General features: G+C 50.7%; 2 pseudogenes; one reads left to right on the top strand and one right to left on the bottom strand.

The window, feature by feature from the left end:
- The first annotated feature begins 3714 nt into the window (after positions 1-3714).
- The window catches only part of LOC124974518 (probable RNA-binding protein 19), a 28663-nt pseudogene continuing 26141 nt past the window's right edge, over positions 3715-6236 (top strand).
- LOC124974531 (Purkinje cell protein 4-like protein 1) lies at positions 5065-5267 on the bottom strand (annotated as a pseudogene).

The raw sequence follows: 6236 nt of genomic DNA, 5'->3' as shown, positions 1-6236 counted from the left end.
GACATTTAATTAAAGATGCATCAATAAATAAAAATGGTTGTTGAATAAATGAATGATTTTGAAATGATGGACGACCCCTTGCATTGCCAGGGTCGAGGGTATATTTTTAAATTTAATTCTTTTTAATTGACTCAGGAGAGTTGTGTCCTCAGATAAGTGACTTATCCACCACCTGGAACATGGATCACTTCTTTGTGAATCCTCTCTCCTGGCTGTTTCGGAATAGATGCTTGCTGTGTACCAGGCCATGAGGGGTACACAGTTAGGCGTGCCTGTGTGTTAAAGGAACAGACATCTATGACGCAGAGAGGGTTAGTCTGGTCTTCAGAGTGACCCGCTACAAAGCAGGCGGGTTCCCACCCTAATCCCTGGCTAAGAACGTCACCAAATGGAATTGAGGATCTTGAGATGAGATCGTCCTGGATTGAAAGTGTCCTCAAGCCAGTGGCAAGTATCTAATTGGAGGCAGGGAGGAACGAAGGGTGGACTCAGTCACCAGAAAGGAGAGGCCACAAGACAGACAGGGGGGCTGGGGCAAGGCAGCCACAAGCCCAGGAGCCCTGGAGTCCCCAGAGGCTGGAAGAGGCCAGAGAGTCCTCCCCCACAGACTTCAGACAGCACAGCCCTGCCCACAGCTTGAATTTTGGATTTCTGGCCTCCAGAACTATCAGAGAACAAATATCTGTTATTTTAAGAGACCTGGTTTCTGGTCATTTGTTACAGCAGCTCCCGGGAACCTGCCACCCTACGGCCCTTTCACTTAAAGCTACCAGTGTGGCTGCTCCGGGGCCATATGTGCTGTCTCTGGAGTTCTGGGGTGAAAAAACCAAATTACCCAAGGTTACTCAACACAAAGGGTACATCCCTCCAGCCAGACACCCACTTCCTGGGTGCCCCCCCTTCCCTGGGGCCTTGGAGATGATTCTGGCTTATGTCACCACTGTGGGCTGAATGACCCCAAACTCAGAGGAGAGAGTCCTAACTGCCAGTGCCCCTCGTGGCACCATGATTTGGAGATAGGATGGTGAGGTTGACATGTGCTCGCTAGGACGGCTTAGGCCAACATGATCGCCGTCCTGATGGTGCTTCTGTAGGCAAGACGATGTGATGCATCTATGACCCAGGCAATACCAAAGAGAGCCTGCCAACCTCGGGAAGCCAGGGACAGGAGGGGCAGACTCACCCTGGCTGTTCCCAGGAGGAATGGCCCTCCCAACCTTGACCGTGAATGGTTCCCAAAGGTAGGGCTGCCCCAGCACACAAGAACGGGACCCCACACCCCATTCCCCATCCACCCAGTGACAGAACTCATCACACACGGGTTGGCTCTTCGCTTGAAGGTTGTCCTGGGTGCTGGTCACTCTCTAGGGAGTAGTCTCCCGACGGGTCCCTGTTCCTTTGCCCTGCCCTGTGCCTGGGAGCTTCCTGTGTGCTCCTTGGCACTCTTATCTCTGGTCTATGGCTGGCTCAGCCTAGGGGTGGCCGCAACAGGAAACAGGAAGTAGGGTGACATCCATAGGTGCCAGAGACATGATGGGGACTCCATTCTCCCACTTTTCACTCTTCTAAAACATGGCTTCTTGAGACTGTGTCCAGGGAGGTCCCCTTGGTTAAGACAGCTGCTTCATGCTGACTGGTGCGTGTTCTTTGAGGACGCATATCTGGTTCTTCTCACCAGCTGCGTGGACCCTGGGAATCTACAGACCTTCATTGATGAACACTTGCCTTCTCCTGGTGCCTGCTGTGACATTTTGCAAAGACAGATCTGCTCAGGCCCCTTGGGCACCATGACGTGGCAAGACCAAGGGACCCCATCTGTAGCCCTGAATCAGCCGAGTACGTTCTGGTAGCGACTTCTGTGTGCTCATGGTAGGGCGAACGCGTGAGGTCCAGGCATCTGGAACTCAGCGAGGAAGAGGTGGGTTCAAGGACACTGCATCTGAGCTGGTCTTGGAGAACGAGAGGGGGTTGCTTCAGAAGGATACAAAAACAGTCCAAAGCTCAGGAACAGATTCTCAACAACAGGAGCCAACAAGGAACTGAAAACCCAAACCCAGTGAGATACGGCTTTACTCCCACTAGGATGGCTAGAATTGAAGAGATGGGGACTTGGAACCTTCATGTGTTACTGACAGGAATGGACAAGGTGCAGCTGCTGTGGACAACAGCTCGCTTCTGGAAAGGTCGGGTGTGGCTCCTCAATACCTCTCCCAGGAATCTACCCCCGGGAAATGGAAACACCGTTCCACACAAACACTGGAAAGTTCATAGCAACGTCATCCACAGTGGCCACCGGGTAGGAGCCACCCAGATGTCTGTCCACAGAGGAATGGATGAGGAAATGCTCTTTATTCACAGGAGATATTCCTCAGCAAGAAACGCAAGGAAGCACTCACACACGCTGCCCACAGGTGAACCTCGAAAGCATGGTGCTAAATCAAAGAGGCTGGTCACAAAAGACCACGAGTCACATGATCCCATTGCATGGAATGTCCAGTGGGCAAATCCGTTTAGACAGAAGGTCAATCCCTGTGGTTTCCAGGACGTGAAGGGAGCAGGAATTGGCCCGTGACAGCTGAAGGGTGCAGGATTTCTTTGGGGGATGTACAAACATTTCGATATTGAGGGCAATGCCGGCGCCTGCAAAACTTGGCAAACCTACAAAGACCAGGGTTTGTGACTTTCAATGGGCGACTTGTATGGGGTGTGGACTATACTGCAGTAAAGCTGCTAACGCCAATCACAACCAAAAGGATGAGGGGGCCTTTCAAGTGAAGAAAATCACAAAAGCTGGGGAAATCAGGTCAGGGATGCCAAGGCACTGTGGGAAGTGGCCAGGAAGTGCAGGTCATTCTGGAGAGGAAATGGTGGCTTTTCACAGGCCACCCTCCTCCCTCCAACAGTGGTATGAGGATGCTCAGAGAAGCAGTAGAATGACACCCAGGACCTGTTCCCTTCTTAACAGTACAGAACTACCCCAGTTTTACAAAAGTAAGTGCAAAGACTCCCGGCTAGTCTGGTCAAGAACTCCCTGCTAGATTGGCAGGCGAGGGTTTAGAAGCTCAGCCAGAATTGGCATCTGCTTGTGGCACTGGAGTTGATGATACCGGTGCTCACTGCAGGGTTCTAGGCGGCCTCTGCCTCCAATCTCCGCTCTTCTATGGAATAGCTTCACTCTTCGGGTGCCAGGTTGACCGCCTGCAAAATGGGATTTTGTTTCCAATGTGTACATTCCACCATTGACGCTGCAGGGTTTAGAAAGCCTATTTCTCCAACTTCCAAAGGGAGGCAAGGATCCCTAATCTAGCCCCCGTTCTCAGGGCTGTCTTAGGAATCAACAGTAAAATAAAATATGAAAGGGACACAAAACCACATGCCCTGCTTAGCGCTCCGCATAGAGCAGGTCCTGAGCAATTCCCCGTGGGTGTTGGGAACACGCGCTCCCTGCCGACTGAACCGCCGCATTGCAGGCTCCGGGAGCCGCTCCAGATCCTGCGCCTGCGCAAAACGCAAGCGCACAGGCCCGCCTCTTAGGGGTGTGACCTCCTCCAGCAGGTCCGGCTTTGGCCACGCTACTTCCAGGTGAGCGGGTCAACAACGAGGCCACGTGACTTTGTTCCGGCGTGCTGAAGATAGTGGCGCCCACGGCCGCGGCGTGAAAGTTGTGGGAAGATGCTATCCGCTGGGGCTGGTATCAAAACAGCGGGACTTGCCATGTCGCGACTGATGGTGAAGAACCTCCGAATGGGGTGAGTAAAGAGCCAGCTTTGGGGACCCTGAAAGTGGGGCCCGCCGGGAGCTGCGGGGAAGAATTGCCTGGAGAAAATTGAGGGGCTTCCGCTCTCCGGTGGGACTCTGGGAGGATTCGAAACCCTAAAGGGGCAGAATCCTGGGTTTATTCCCACTTGACTGCTGGGAAAGAGAAATAGCGACTGCCCAAGATTTCCCAACCAGTCCGTGGGTACCTGACTCCAATCCCGACAACCCTCTTTTTAGGGAAATGCCAACCTTTGCCTGGTGCCGCTCCCCAGTCTCTCTATATGATCACGTTTTCTTGTTGCTCAGTGTCTCAACCATCATGGTACTTGTAATGCCCTCCCATTCAGGAGTCTGTTGGGGAGGCTTGTGGGGATTATGGCTCCGAGGACCTGTGTTTTAATCCCCACCCTCATACAACCCCCTTGGGACAGGTAGGAATATCCGCCAAGGACTTTAAACCATTTATCCCAGCTGCACTTTCCTGTCTGCCTAGAGCCTAGCACAGAACCCAGCACTTGGTAGGCTTCTGATGAAACTGTCCTTGTAGTACACTTTTACTGGCAATAACTTGTGTCTTCAGAGATTTCCCCTTCTTCACTTTTATTTTCTCCCTTGAACCACCCTACTCTTCATTCCTCTGCCTATGTCTCCTGGGACCTCTATTACCTGTGCCTTTTGTGGTGTTAGACTGGAAGATGAAGGAAACCTTTCCCTGTCTCTACCAGTCCCAGTCTCCCTTCCTTGGAACTAATCTACTCAGCATGCACTAATGTGGTAAGCTGTTTGATTTAGGCCCACGTGGGGGGAAAGCAGGCTTAGGTCACTGTTGTGGCTTTGATCATAGAAGGGAGGTTGGAGGTGTTGGTGCAGAAGAATTTGAATGGGAAAGAAATGTTACCTTAAGTATGAATGTTACAACTGGCAGAACAGTGCCTATGTCCCATCCTTGGGCACCTTACTCTGAAGGCTTTCTCCTCCTTCCCACATTGTCAGGGGGGTTCTCTCAACCTCAAAATCTCTTGTTCTCCAACCCCACAGGGCAAGAGTATATACTAATGAGAGAGCCTAAGCCCAAGGAAAAACTGATCCACCCTCCAGCAAGAGGCTGCTAACTGAAATCTTCATCTTCTCTGTGTCCCTTGTACCTCTACTGCTGTGATGTCTTGAGAGGCTCAGAGAAAAGAATATTTAAAGGTTGAACTTGCTTCAATGAGAGGCCAGAGGAATAGAGAGACAAGATACATGGGAGTCAGGGCTACAGAGAAAGGGCAAGAAGGTAGCAGGGTGAAGGCCTAGGCTAGTCATTCAGGAGCTGGGATCCTTTTTCCTTTTCTGGAATCATCGGAACTTGCCCTGAATGGCAAGGGCAGCCTTCTCTGTTTCTGGTGCCGTCAGATCAATATCAATCTCCTCCTCCTCAGACTTCTTGATACTTCCAGCTTTCCTTTCTCTTCTGGGCCAGACACCTGGTTGGTTGCTGGGGATGTTTTAGTGTTAAACTCGCTCATCGTGGCAGGGGGACAAGGAGCGCAGGGTGCTGCATGCACAGGTGAGGCGAATGGCCCTCGGGGATGTGTGGACGGTGGCGGACAATTGCCGGGCTCTAAGGCAGATGCTCTGGCTGAACAGGAGGAAAGAGTTAGTGCGAAGAGCTGTTGTTTCAGTGCCTGCACCCCTTGTTCTCGGTGTTCAGCTTCCCGCCAGGGATCCCCCTTCGACCCTGTCCTGTTAGAGCCTCACTCGAAGAAATGGATGAATGGATGTGGCAATGTCTTTCTGGATGCAATGGACTGAAGTGGTCATCTTTCCTCTTTCACTGTAGTTCTTGAATAGAGAGCACCCACACCACTTGCGTGGCCAGGAATCGCATGACCCCAGTACAAAGTGAGCCATTTGGATGGTGTGAGAATGTCTTTTGAACTCTTGCCTCTGTTCTGGGGAGTCTCTTTCCCTGGAAAGAGAATTCAAGGAGCCATTTCGCATTTATTATGGATTTTTAGGTTTTTGTTTTCCTCTTTGTCATGTGGGAGGGACTTATGCCACATGATTTAAAAAATGAAAACAGGACAGTTGTATATAAAATGAGAAGTAAAGTCTTGCTCCAACTCTCTGGGAGTACCCATCTTCAAATGGTTTGTTTTTAAAAGGGCTCTCCATAGGCTTCTCTGTGGACCCAGGTACTTTGCTCATCCCTGTAGTTTATCCCAGGGACTAACTGCTGACTCCCTCTACTACAAAAGAGGAGGACCTTAGATAATCTATTCCTTCCCGCCAACTTCTAAGTATTTTTGTTTTTAACTATCCTGCTGTTTACCCTAAGTAGAATACTTTTAAGATATTATTATTGATCCATCCATCAACTTTAAACAGCATCTCCGGATGCTTCATTTAGTTGGATGAGAATTTTGGCATGCTACCCTTCTTTACTCTCCTAGTTTCATTTTGCCCCTCAGTGTGGCGGCTTCTTTCTGTTGTTC

This window comes from Sciurus carolinensis, unplaced genomic scaffold (genome assembly GCF_902686445.1).
Source record: "Sciurus carolinensis unplaced genomic scaffold, mSciCar1.2, whole genome shotgun sequence".
NCBI classification, from domain to species: Eukaryota; Metazoa; Chordata; class Mammalia; order Rodentia; family Sciuridae; genus Sciurus; species Sciurus carolinensis.
This window is presented reverse-complemented; position numbering and strand designations above follow the sequence as displayed.